The sequence below is a fragment of the Lissotriton vulgaris genome, chromosome 3_1 (assembly GCF_964263255.1).
Source record: "Lissotriton vulgaris chromosome 3_1, aLisVul1.2, whole genome shotgun sequence".
Lineage (NCBI taxonomy): Eukaryota > Metazoa > Chordata > Amphibia > Caudata > Salamandridae > Lissotriton > Lissotriton vulgaris.
This window is the reverse complement of record NC_141689.1, coordinates 43,598,544-43,610,985: the sequence shown is the minus strand read 5'-3', so window position 1 is coordinate 43,610,985 and position 12,442 is coordinate 43,598,544. Positions and strand designations below refer to the sequence as shown.

Sequence of the window (12,442 nt, the reverse complement as noted above, 5' to 3'; positions counted from 1 at the left end):
CAGAGTGTTGTAAAAAGGGGGCGTGCCCTCTGAACACCTGCCTGCAAAAATGTAGTAAATCAGTATATAAAAAACAAATTAATACATTTAAAAATTGTCATTTAAAAAACGGCCGAAATTCAATGAAAAAAACATAGGTTTCAGGCCTTATATAGTTAGGAAATAGCATTTAAAAAACCTTGCAAATTCACTGAAAAAACCATAGGTTTCAGGCCTTATATAGTTAGGAATTAGCATTTAAAAAACCTTGCAAATTCACTGAAAAAACAATAGGTTTCAGGCCTTATATAGTTAGGAATTAGCATTTAAAAAACCTTGCAAATTCACTGAAAAAACCATAGGTTTCAGGCCTTATATAGTTAGAAATTAGCTTTTAAAAAACCTTTAAAATTCACTCAAAAAACTGTAAGTTTTAGGGGTGTTATAGTTAGCTAGACATTTCACTCATACAAAACCATTGAAATTGCTCCTATATAGTTAGTTGTACTAACTGTATTTCGCGCACCCGCAATCCACTGCTGATGATGTCACATACAACATTGTTTCTGGCGTCGTTGATCCGGTCACTGTAGGCGGGGTCTCGCCCTCCTATGTGATTTTGGTTGGGAGTCCAGGATCTGTTGTCATCCTCCTTTTGATGGTTCCTTGGGCTCGTCTCCATTTGTCTCCTTTGGTGATCCATGTTTTGTCTCATTCACTCCCCTGTGGTTGGTTTTGATCAGGGGGTTCCTGTGTCAGCCCAGGTGTGGATTGTTCTGGGTTGGTCCCTGGACGTCTGTCTTCTATCCTGGGGTCCTCCGTTTCTGGTTGTTACCTCTCGTGTGATCACTGCTTATGCCAGCCGGTTGGACAAGGGTGCTACTCTGGTAGTTCTTCTGTGCAGGGCGAGTGGTTGCCGTCTCTGATGTCTTGTTCCTCTGATTACCGGGTACTGAAGGCTGTTGGGTTGATTTCTCTGCCTTGCTGGGGGGTCTCCATGTTATGGTCCGGACGGACAACCTGGTGGTCATATCTTACATCAATCTTCGTGGGATTACATTATTTGTTCCCTCTGTTGCCTCGTTCGCCTGTATTGTTCTTCGACTGAGTCGAGCTTGGCGTCTCTGTCAACAATTATTCTCCCGGGTCAGGGGTATGTTGTTGCTGGCTGTCTGGGCAGGGTCTTTCCCTCCATGAGATCTTTGTCTCTGACCCGATTGCTGTTCCGGACTTTGCAGTGGATGTTTGGCTGTCCGATGGTGGACTTGTTTGAGTCTATGGACATTGCCATGGTCCGTTGTTTCTGCATGTTTATACCTTGTCCAGCTGCATGGGCGGTTGATGCTCTGTCCTTCATGTGGCCGTGGAGCCTGTTGTAGGCTTTTCTCTGGTTCTCCTGATTCTGGCTGTGTGGCAGTTGCTCAGGAGGGTGAGGGTGTTGGTTCTTCTGGTGGTCCTGGGTTGGTGCCGCCACCAGTGGTTTCCTCTACTTGAGTAGGCGGTACGTCCGGGTTGGTTGTTACCGTTCGGTTCTCCACCTTGATGGGCCCTCTGGTTCCTCTTCCGGTGTTCTGTTCCATGAGTCTGCAGGCTTGACTCTTGAGAGGGAATCCCAGATTCATGGTGGTTGTTCTGTGGAGGTTGCTGGTCTTCTTCAGCGGTCCAGGCGTCCCTCGGCTTTCGTTTCGTACGCTGTCCATTGGGACTGCTTTGCTGCTCGGTTTCTTCACCATGGTTGGTCGGTTGTCTCTTTGGATCCTGCTTGTGTGCTGGATTTTGTTTGGGAAGGGTTTTGATTTGGGATTTGGCCCTTTCTACCCTCCGTGCACAGTGGGCTGCCTTTCGGGATTTTCATGGGCTCCCTTTTGTGTCTGGAGCCCTTGGTGGCTCGTCTTTTTCGGCCTCTTGCCCTTCTGCGTCCTCGCCCATTGCTTCTCCTCCCCCGTGGGACCTTCCATTGGTGTTGAGGGCATTACAGTCAGTTCCTTTTAAGCCTTTGGGGTCGGTGGAGTTGGAATATTGACTCTCAAAGTGGTGTTTCTGGTTGCCATTGATTCTGCCAGGCGTGTTGGGGAGTTGTGTGCCTTTCTACGATCTGCTCCTGTTTTGCGGATTCTAGATGATAGGGTGGTTTTACATGCTCATCCTACTTTGTCCCTAAGGTGGCATTGTTCTTTCATCATTCTGCTGAGGTTGTCCTCCCTGTGTTCTTTCCAATTCCTTCGTCCCCGGAGGAATCACTGTTGCATCTTTTGGATATTTGGCACTCATTGGTCGTTTATTTGGCCCGCACCTCTTCCTTTTGTAAGGTGGGCAACTTGTTTGTGTCTTTTGGGCTGGCTAACCAGGGACGGGGGCCATCTCTTTCCACTCCCTGTCGGTAGATTAGGGAGACTATTCTTTTGGCGTGTGATACTCTCTCTGTGGTTCCCTCTCATCCGGTTCAGGGGCGTGTGCTGGATCTGTTGCTGTTTCTTGGACCGCCTTTAGAGGTGTTTCTAGTTGAGGATGTGTGCAAGGCGGACGCTTGGTCTTCGCCTCGTCCCTTCGAGTCTCATTACCGGCTTTTGTTTGGGGGTGGGGCTCCATGGCCTTTGCTTCTTCAGTCCTCGGTTCTGTGACTTCGTGAGATGTGTGTCTCTTTCCATTGTTGTCATTCTAGTATGTGTTTTTCTAATGCATTACTTGTGTGGGTTGTGTTCCTTACATGAAGCTGTTCTTGCTTTGGTATCGGCTCAATGTTAATTACTGTGGCGAGGAAGACGGACGCGGAGGTAATGCCCCAGTTACTTACCGGTAATCTTCATTATTCCGAGTCCTAGTCTTCCTCGCCACAGTATAGTTTCCCTTCCCTCCCGCCCCTCTTAGTGGCTTCATGTCTACGGCTTTGTTTTTCAGGTCGTGTTGGAACTTTTGTGTCCTTTTATCTGATTGGTGGATGCCACTGGGGGCCATATTGGAGGGATAGGGAGACTAGTATGTAGCATTTACTTGGAGTTTCTGTAGGAGCATAATGCTCACTGTTAATTACTGTGGCGAGGAAGACTAGGACTCGGAGTAATGAAGATTACCGGTAAGTAACCGGGGCATTCACCCTGCCCTGGAGTTATTTGGTCAGATCGTGCGACAAGGAATAGATAAAAGTAGACTGTCTGTACGAGTCGGCAGAGCTGGCAAGTAAAGCTACTAATTGGCCATCCTATTGCCACGCCCCCCCCCCCCCCACCTTGGAACAATCCTAATCTTCCTCACACCTTCATCGGAGTAAAACCAGTAACTGTTCTCGTACTCACCTTGTCCCAAACTGGATGCTTGCCCTCGACCTCTACTCAATCTATACCTCCCTCTTCTTTTACAAAGGTTCCTTGTGGATAATGCGAAACAGAGGAGTGCACCCGTTCCCCTCGAATGTTGACTCACAATGAATGTCCTACACGGGATTGCACCCACAAGATTAAGATTAAATCAAAGACTCTTTATGATCATAGTAATTTACTTATTCGGAAATAACATCGTGTATTCAGGAAGGACAGAGAATATTAGTTAAAAAGAGGACACTTTAAATTATATGCATAAATTCGTGGACACAGTGTTTACAGAGTGCAAGTATATGTGTTATGAGGAACTGTGGGAAATGTAGTATACAAGTACAATTGTAAAGGGAGTTAGCATTTGAAACCCAGGAAGAGCGCGAGATTTTTAACTGATATGTGAATTGGGCGGGCTAACAGGGAAGGTTTTAAGGCAGATCAGCCTTGGGGGAACGAACGTTAAAAGATTTAGCCGTAAGCGACATGGAAGGTGCTTTTTTATATGCGTTCAGCTCAGGTACGTGAAAACAGCTTATGATTATAGCATACATACATAGCAACTCAGTCCCAGGGTTGGGCACTCGTGATATAAATAATCAGCATCCAAAGCGTTTATTAATTAGTTCTTCAGCACGAGAAGCCGAAAATAAGTCATCTAAGCATGCAGGGAAGAGGGAAACGTTAGGCGTTAGTTCACACCGATTATGCTACGATAATGATACCGATGAGAAAACGTGGTATACAATCCCAGAATTAGGCACATTAGTAGAAGGCAGCAAGGGTAGTTAATTAGTAGTCTGTGAGTTGATAGGAAAGTACTGGATATTGGGTAGAGTGCTAAGAATAGCTCTGTGTAACAAGTAGGTAATTTCTGTGCACTGGTGTAAAGATAACAAACTGATTTCTGTGTACTGTTTTTTGCATTTATAGTGACCCCTGAAGAAGTGCAATCATGCATGAAATGCATTGGGTTTTTACAAAATAAACACTGTCCTGAATGTAAAATGCTCTAGTCGTGTTTTCTCTGAGAGGTCCGGATGGACACGGTGGGAACACTAGAAACCTGGATAAAATGGCATGAACACTCCGATTGAGGAAAATGGAAAAACGTGAAAAGATTAATAATGGATGAACTGAGAAGCATGTTAAGATGGAATATATTATGGTATACTTGATGGACTATGTGCCAGAAGGCATTGATGCTGTGCGACGGATTGACGCGGAATGGCGCTCCAAACTGGTGTTGGATGCCACTGGGGGCCATATTGGAGGGATAGGGAGACTAGTATGTAGCATTTACTTGGAGTTTCTGTAGGAGCATAATGCTCACTGTTAATTACTGTGGCGAGGAAGACTAGGACTTGGAGTAAAGAAGATTACCGGTAAGTAACCGGGGCATTCACCCTGCCCTGGAGTTAATTGGTCCGATTGTGCGACAAGGAATAGATAAAAGTAGACTGTCTGTACGAGTCAGCAGAGCTGGCAAGGAAAGCTACTAATTGGCCATCTTATTGCCACGCCCCCCCCCCCCACCTTGGAACAATCCTAATCTTCCTCACACCTTCATCTGAGTAAAACCAGTAATTGTTCTCGTACTCACCTTGTCCCAAACTGGATGCTTGCCCTCGACCTCTACTCAATCTATACCTCCCTCTTCTTTTACAAAGGTTCCTTTTCAATACATACAACCAAGAGAATTGGTATTGAACTCAGACCAACAAAAGATGTTTGAGAAAGAAATAGAGAGTATGTTGCAGAAAAGGTCAATTGTGGAAATAAAAGGAGAACAAAGTATGTATGCCCCTTTCCTAGTACAGAAGGCCAGTTATAAACTTAAGAGTTAAACAAGTTTCTGGTGCACAGACACTTCAAAATGGAGGGTATCTGGGCTTTTGTTCCAAGCTCTGTAGGATTGGGGGTCAGATTTACAAGCCCCCTGCGCCACCAGTACATCACTTTTTGTGACGTACCAGTGGCACATGTTACTACTCGATATTTACAAGGACAGGAATAGCTGCCCTGTATGACTTTTTCTGTCCTTGTAAATATGGCCCCTTTACACACAGCACTTCGCGTGAAAGGGGTGTTCCATGGGTGTTGCTGTGGGTATTTTCACGCAACACCCATGGAACAAGACACATTTCCAGATTTACAAGGAACCGTTAATCTGGAAATATGTGTGAATGCTACTCCACGCTAGCAAGGCGCAATGATGAAAACTGTTTTAATTCCTCCTCGTTTTTTCCTCTTTAAATGCGTGCTGCATTCTACAGATGCATTGAAAGAGGAAAATGCCTGCAGTGATTGTCTGTATGCAGGAAGGTGCTCCTTCCGGCACAAACGCATTCTCCCATGCCGCAGGCATCTTTGCACCATGGTGCAAGGGTGCCGGCGCATGGCAGCTGTTTGTACGCCAACGCAGAAGAGAGCACAGGAATGCGACATATTATTGTAAATATGTTGTATTCCTGTGCTTTTGGAAGTGCCGCAGCGTGGCGCAGCCAAAGGGCTTGCGGTGAGGCCCTGCGGCACATCCTTGTAAATCCGCCCTGGGTATCTGAAGCCGTCCTTCTCCTGCTCCAAGGCTCAGCAGAGAAGCACTGGCGCTCAAGTCCATCTGCCAGCCTGGTCAGATGTGCTGCTAGCTTCTCACTGAGCCTGCTGGGAATCTAATGGGACAGCTACAACATTGACTGATTAACTGCGTACTTGTATAGCGCTGCTGCACCAGTCAGGGTGTCCTGGCGCTGTGTTCACAAGCAGGCCTTTAGCAAAGGAACTAAAAGTGGGAAGAGAATAGAGAATCTTTAGCAACAACTATGACGGAGTGGAGCGCATAAATGGCGGAAAACTGTTCCATGGAGGAGTCTTAAGGAAATCAAACTTTCCCCAAAGTTTTCCTCACACGTGAACCCAAACCGCGGATCAGAGCGTGCGAGAGCAATATCTCTGCAAACAGAGGGGCTTATTTACAAGCCTCTTCCCCCAATTGTGCGTCATTTTTAACATGGGAATAGTGAAGTATGGGTGGAGCAAAGGGCCTGTCAATAAGCCCCAGAATTATTATAAACACGGGTCCGAAGGGCCCGGTCACAGAAGCAGAGAGCTGTAGAATACAGCTCTTGTGTCTGGCGCCAATGTAATCCCTACAGGTGTTGAGAGGGGTGGGGTGGTGTCTCCTACGACCCCATGGACGGCGAGTGACACCACACTGTAGGAGTCCAATCCGGGCAGAAGAGACACACACCTGGGATGAGGACCTCCCACGGTCTCCGGGGATGAGAGGGGGCTTTCTTTAACATTTTCGAAAGAAGGAAGCATGGACGGCAGCTTTAGAGACAGGGGGCCAGATGTAGGTCACCAAATACCGGTCGGTAACGGCCGATTTCGGCCGTTACCGACCGGTATTTGGTGATTGAGATGTAGGGGGCCTAAATTTGACAGAATCGGTAAATTTACTGAATCAGTAAATCTATATGTAGGTGGCTCTGCAAACAGTGCCAAAGGCCCCTAAGTATTCGTTATTTACCATGTAATACTATTGCACGGTAAATAACCGAATTCCTGTGTACATGCACATCTGTGCATGTACACCTGTGCCATGTGGCACACAGACATGCCCTAAGGGCATGTATGTGTTTCACATGGCACACAAGCCTGAATCCGGGGTGCAATAGGGTGTCAAAGTGACACCCTGTCCCCCTTGTCAATTTGGTAATTTTACCAAATCGGTATTTACCGATTGGGTAATTGCCAGAGGTTCCTATGGGCCTCAAGGCCCATAGGAATCAATGGCAATTACCGAATCGGTAAATACCGATTCGGTAATTACCGAATTTTTCCAGATTCGGTAATTGATTCGGTAAAAATACCTACATAGCATTTACCGATTTGTAAATACCGAATCGGTAAAATTCGGTATTTACGAATCGGTAAATAATAATTACCTACATCGGGCCCAGGGTCCTGCAATGACAGATTGGCATCAAAAGGACCACAACATGTTGTGCTCAAAGAACAGAGGGGGGTGCGGCTCGGAGTCTGTCAGGCACCATTCAAGTTCCAGACGCGGGAACCATTTCCAGTCCATCCTTTACATCGGGCAAAACCGTGGTCCGACTGGGATATAAAAGTGACCCCCTTAGTGAGTTGGAGAGCTAACACCACCTTACAAACTGGTGCAGTGTTGTACTTGTAAAGAAAGGCTATATACGTGTTTGTGTGAATATCAGGAAACTCACTAAAACCAGTGCCCTAGCAGACCATAAAACATGCCCAGGAGCACACACAGACCTGTCAGATCGGTCCAGCGGGTACTGCCTGACTGCCCCATAGGCCAGTCCGACCCTGGTAACAGCACGTCTAAGGAATCTGGTGTGCACAAAAAATGCGCACCAGTGTGACTGGCAGGGAGTGCAGGCCTCTGTAGGAAGCTGATGTGCACAAGCACTGCGCACCAGTGTGTCTGATGCAGGGAGTGCAGGCCTTTATTGGAATCTGGTGTGCACAAGCAATGTGCACTAGTGTGTCTGACGCAGAGAGTGCAGGCCTCTGCAGGAAACTGATGTGCACAAGCACTGTGCACTAGTGTGTCTGACGCAGGGAGTGCAGGCCTCTGCAGAAAACTGATATGCACTAGCACTGGGCACCAGTGTGTCTGACGCAGGGAGTGCAGGCCCCTGCAGGAAACTGATGTGCACAAGCACTGCACACCAGTGTGTCTGACGCAGGGAGTGCAGGCCTCTGCAGGAAACTGATATGTACAAGCACTGCGCACCAGTGTGTCTGACGCAGGGATTGCAGGCCTCTGCAGGAAGCTGATGTGTACAAGCACTGCGCACTAGTGTGTCTGATGCAGGGAGTGCAGGCCTCTACAGGAATCTGGTGTGCACAAGCACTGTGCACAAGTGTCTGACGCAGGGAGTGCAGGCCTCTGCAGGAAACTGATGTGTACAAGCCCTGCGCACCAGTGTGTCTGATGCAGGGAGTGCAGGCCTCTGCAGGAAGCTGATGTGCACAAGCACTGCGTACTAGTGTGTCTGATGCAGGGAGTGCAGGCCTATGCAGGAAGCTGATGTGCACAAGCACTGTGCACCAGTGTGTCTGACGCAGGGAGTGCAGGCCTCTGCAGGAAACTGATGTGTACAAGCACTGCGCACTAGTGTGTCTGATGCAGGGAGTGCAGGCCTCTGCAGGAAGCTGATGTGCACAGGCACTGCGCACCAGTGTGTCTGACGCAGGGAGTGCAGGCCTCTGCAGGAAACTGGTGTGTACAAGCACTGCGCACTAGTGTGTCTGATGCAGGGAGGGCAGGCCTCTGCCGGAAGCTGGTGTGAGCAAGCACTGTGCACAAGTGTCTGACGCAGGGAGTGCAGACCTCTGCAAGAAACTGATGTGTACAAGCCCTGTGCACGAGTGTGTCTGATGCAGGGAGTGCAGGCCTCTGTAGGAAGCTGATGTGCGCAAGCACTGTGCACCAGTGTGTGTCTGACGCAGGGAGTGCAGGCCACTGCAGGAAGCTGGTGTGCACAAGCACTGCACACAAGTGTGTCTAACGCAGGGAGTGTGGGCCTCTGCAGGAAGCTGGTGTGCACAAGCACTGCGCACAAGTGTGTCTGACACAGAGAGTTAAGGCAGCTGATTGAAGTTGACGTGCACAAGCACTGCGCACTAGTGTGTGTGACGCAGGGAGTGCAGGCCTCTGCAGGAAACTGATGTGTACAAGCACTGCGCACCAGTGTGTCTGACGCAGGGAGTGCAGGCCGCTGCAGGAAGCTGGTGTGTAGAACCACTGCGCACTAGTGTGTGTGACGCAGGGAGTGAAGGCCTCTGCAGGAAGCTGATGTGAGCAAGCACTGCGCACTAGTGTGTCTGACGCAGATAGTGCAGGCCTCTGCAGGAAGCTGGTGTGAGCAAGCACTGTGCACAAGTGTCTGACGCAGGGAGTGCAGGCACCTGCAGGAAGCTGGTGTGCACAAGCACTGTGCACTAGTGTGTCTGACACAGAGAGTTGAGGCCGCTGATTGAAGCTGGTGTGCACAAGCACTGCGCACTAGGGTGTGTGACGCAGGGAGTGCGGGCCTCCGTATTCATTGCCACCACCAAGCATGCATTAATATGTACTTAGTAAGATAATAATTGGTTGTGCAACCCTGGCCACGCAGTGAGGCTTACACAGAAACGAGTCACATCTGAACATAGTCTGAGGGTTACTGATTCAGGGTACTAGCCTGTGGGGTCGTCCTGGGAGGCAGGCGCCATACACACCTTGCTTTGAAGTACATCGTCAAAAGAGCCATAGTAATGAGCTTATCGGAATAGCTAATCAGCTGGCCACTGTTATGTAGCGCCTTGAAAGCTGGGCGAGGAGCCTGCGTTGTGTTTGTTTGTGTATCGGGGCCAGCGGGGCTCCTTCGGGTGCATGGAGGGGGCTCCCGTAGTCCAGCGTGCTTGTGGTGTTGACCCCGAGGTTCTTAGCATGGGGTGAGCGTGGCTGTCAGTTCTAGCTCTCTCCACATTCATCCCTTATGAAACCTGGGGCAGGTGGATACTAAAATGAGGGAATTTGCTCACCACAAATTAAAAAAAAATGTTGCTCATCTCTACTTGTCACAAGGCACCCACAGCTGCTGTCAATCAATCAAATATTCTGGATTTGTAAAGCGCACTACTCACCAGTGAGGGTATCCAGGCGCTAGTGTTGTAACACTTGTACTTTCAAACTGACGGTAAAATGTTTTTAATAACAGTAGAATGACCGAATGAGGCCTTGTCCTGTAATTGTGATGTAACATCTCTGCATTCATCGACGCACTTACTCATACATTATCAATGCACTCCCTCACTCACTCTTTCTTCCATCCAGACACTCATTCATCCATGACACATTCTCACATTGATCCACTCAAAGAACAAAAGCAACCAGACTCTCCCACGCACTGGTGCATACACTCATACGAATGCACACACGTGCTCGCATGCACACACAGGCACACATTCAAACATGCGCATACATGCACACACTCACACACGCACATGCACACACACGCACAGGTGCATACACTCAGATGCATGCACACACGCTCACATGCACACACAGGCACACATTCAAACATGCGCATACATGCACACACACTCTCACACATGCACACACACGCACATGCACACACACTCAGACGCATGCACACACATGCTCACTTGCACACACAGGCAGGCATGCACACACAGCACACACATGCACAGACAGACACACACACACACAGGCGCATACACTCATACGCATGCACACACTGGCTCACATGCACACACAGGCATGCATGCACACATTCACACACACGTTCAACCAGACACACCCACACACATATGCATAAACTCAGATGCTTGCACACACACGCTCACATGCACACACAGGCACACATTCAAACATGCGCATACATGCACACACTCTCACACACGCACATGCACACACACGCACAGGTGCATACACTCAGACGCATGCACACACACGCTCACATGCATACACAGGCACACATTCAAACATACGCGTACATGCACACACACTCTCGCACATGCACACACACTCAGCCGCATGCACACACATGCCCACATGCACTCACAGGCAGGCATGCACACACAGCACACACATGCACAGACAGACACACACACACACACAGGTGCATACACTCATACGCATGCACACACGGGCTCACATGCACACACATGCATGCATGCACACATTCACACAAACGTTCAACCAGACACACCCACACACATATGCATAAACTCAGATGCTTGCACACACGCGCTCACATGCACACACAGGCATGCATGCACACATTCACACACTAGCACACATATCCAACCAGACACGCACAGAAGCAGACACTCAGACGCACACACACACGCGCTCACGTGCACACACAGGCACGCATGCACGCATTCACACACACGCACACACACATGCAACCAGACACACAAACACACATGTGCATACAATCAGACGCATGCAAACACACGCTCACATGCACACACAGGCAGGCATGCACACACAGCACACACATGCACAGACAGACAGACACACACACACAGGTCCATACACTCATACGCATGCACACACGGGCTCACATTCACACACAGGCATGCATGCACACATTCACACACACATTCAACCAGACACACCCACACACAAATGCATAAACTCAGATGCTTGCACACACACGCTCACATGCACACACAGGCATGCATGAACACATTCACACACTAGCACACATATCCAACAAGACACGCACAGGTGCATACACTCAGACACATGGACACGCGCGCTCAAGTGCACACACAGGCATGCATGCACGCATTCACACACACGCACACACACATGCAACCAGACACACAAACACACAGGTGCATACACTCTGACACATGCACACACGTGCTCACATGCACACACAAACACGCATACACACATTCACACACGTTTAGTCACACACACACCCTCACAAACAAATACCCACACACGCACAAACACGCACACTCACATATATGTCACATTTATTAAAGGAGCATTTTCAAACAAACTATTGGCTTTGCCAATGCTCACTTGTTTTCGCTAAACAGGCTAGCTGCTCTCTTCAGGAACTAAATTGGAGAAGTCAAATCTTGAACTCTCCATAAAGTGCCCCTCCGGGATCAGCTTGTACAATAAATGCCAGGAACCCCCAGGATTGCGCCGCGTGTCAAGGAGTGGGAGTGATTACTAAAACAACATTGGTAGTTATATGGATTGAAGAAAGTGACCCAAAGTTAAAAAGATGCTGTTTTACACATGTGCATAGAACAGCTGTCTTGGTACTCACGTGCGAGGGTGTGCTGTTCTCGCAGGTTACTTATGGACTCTCCAGAGGACGTCTTCCGGTCTCAGAGGGAGGCAGAGAAGTAGCCAAGCACCCTAGCCTCAGAGGGAGGAAGAGAGGTGCCCTATGACCCTAGCCTCAGAGGGAGGCAGAGAGGTGTTCAGAGGAGGCAGAGAGGACCCTAGGTGCTCTATGACCCTAGCCTCGGAGGGAGGCAGCTGCATGCTCCAGTGGCACAGAGAGGCTGGGCGCAGCTCTTATAAGGAGGAGAGGTGACACTTCCTCATGCCTCTGAAGGCAGCC

At 48.8% G+C, this 12,442-nt stretch overlaps 1 protein-coding gene across 1 annotated transcript in view; it reads right to left on the bottom strand.

Annotated features, from left to right (window-relative positions):
- The window catches only part of LOC147725901 (uncharacterized), a 290,139-nt gene extending 277,916 nt beyond the window's left edge, over positions 1 to 12,223 (bottom strand). Inside the window, exon 1 of the mRNA XM_086960041.1 lies at positions 12,143 to 12,223. The gene's annotated coding sequence lies outside the window, so the exon portion shown is untranslated. The remainder of the gene's footprint in view (positions 1 to 12,142) is intronic.
- Between the last annotated feature and the right edge of the window lie 219 nt (positions 12,224 to 12,442).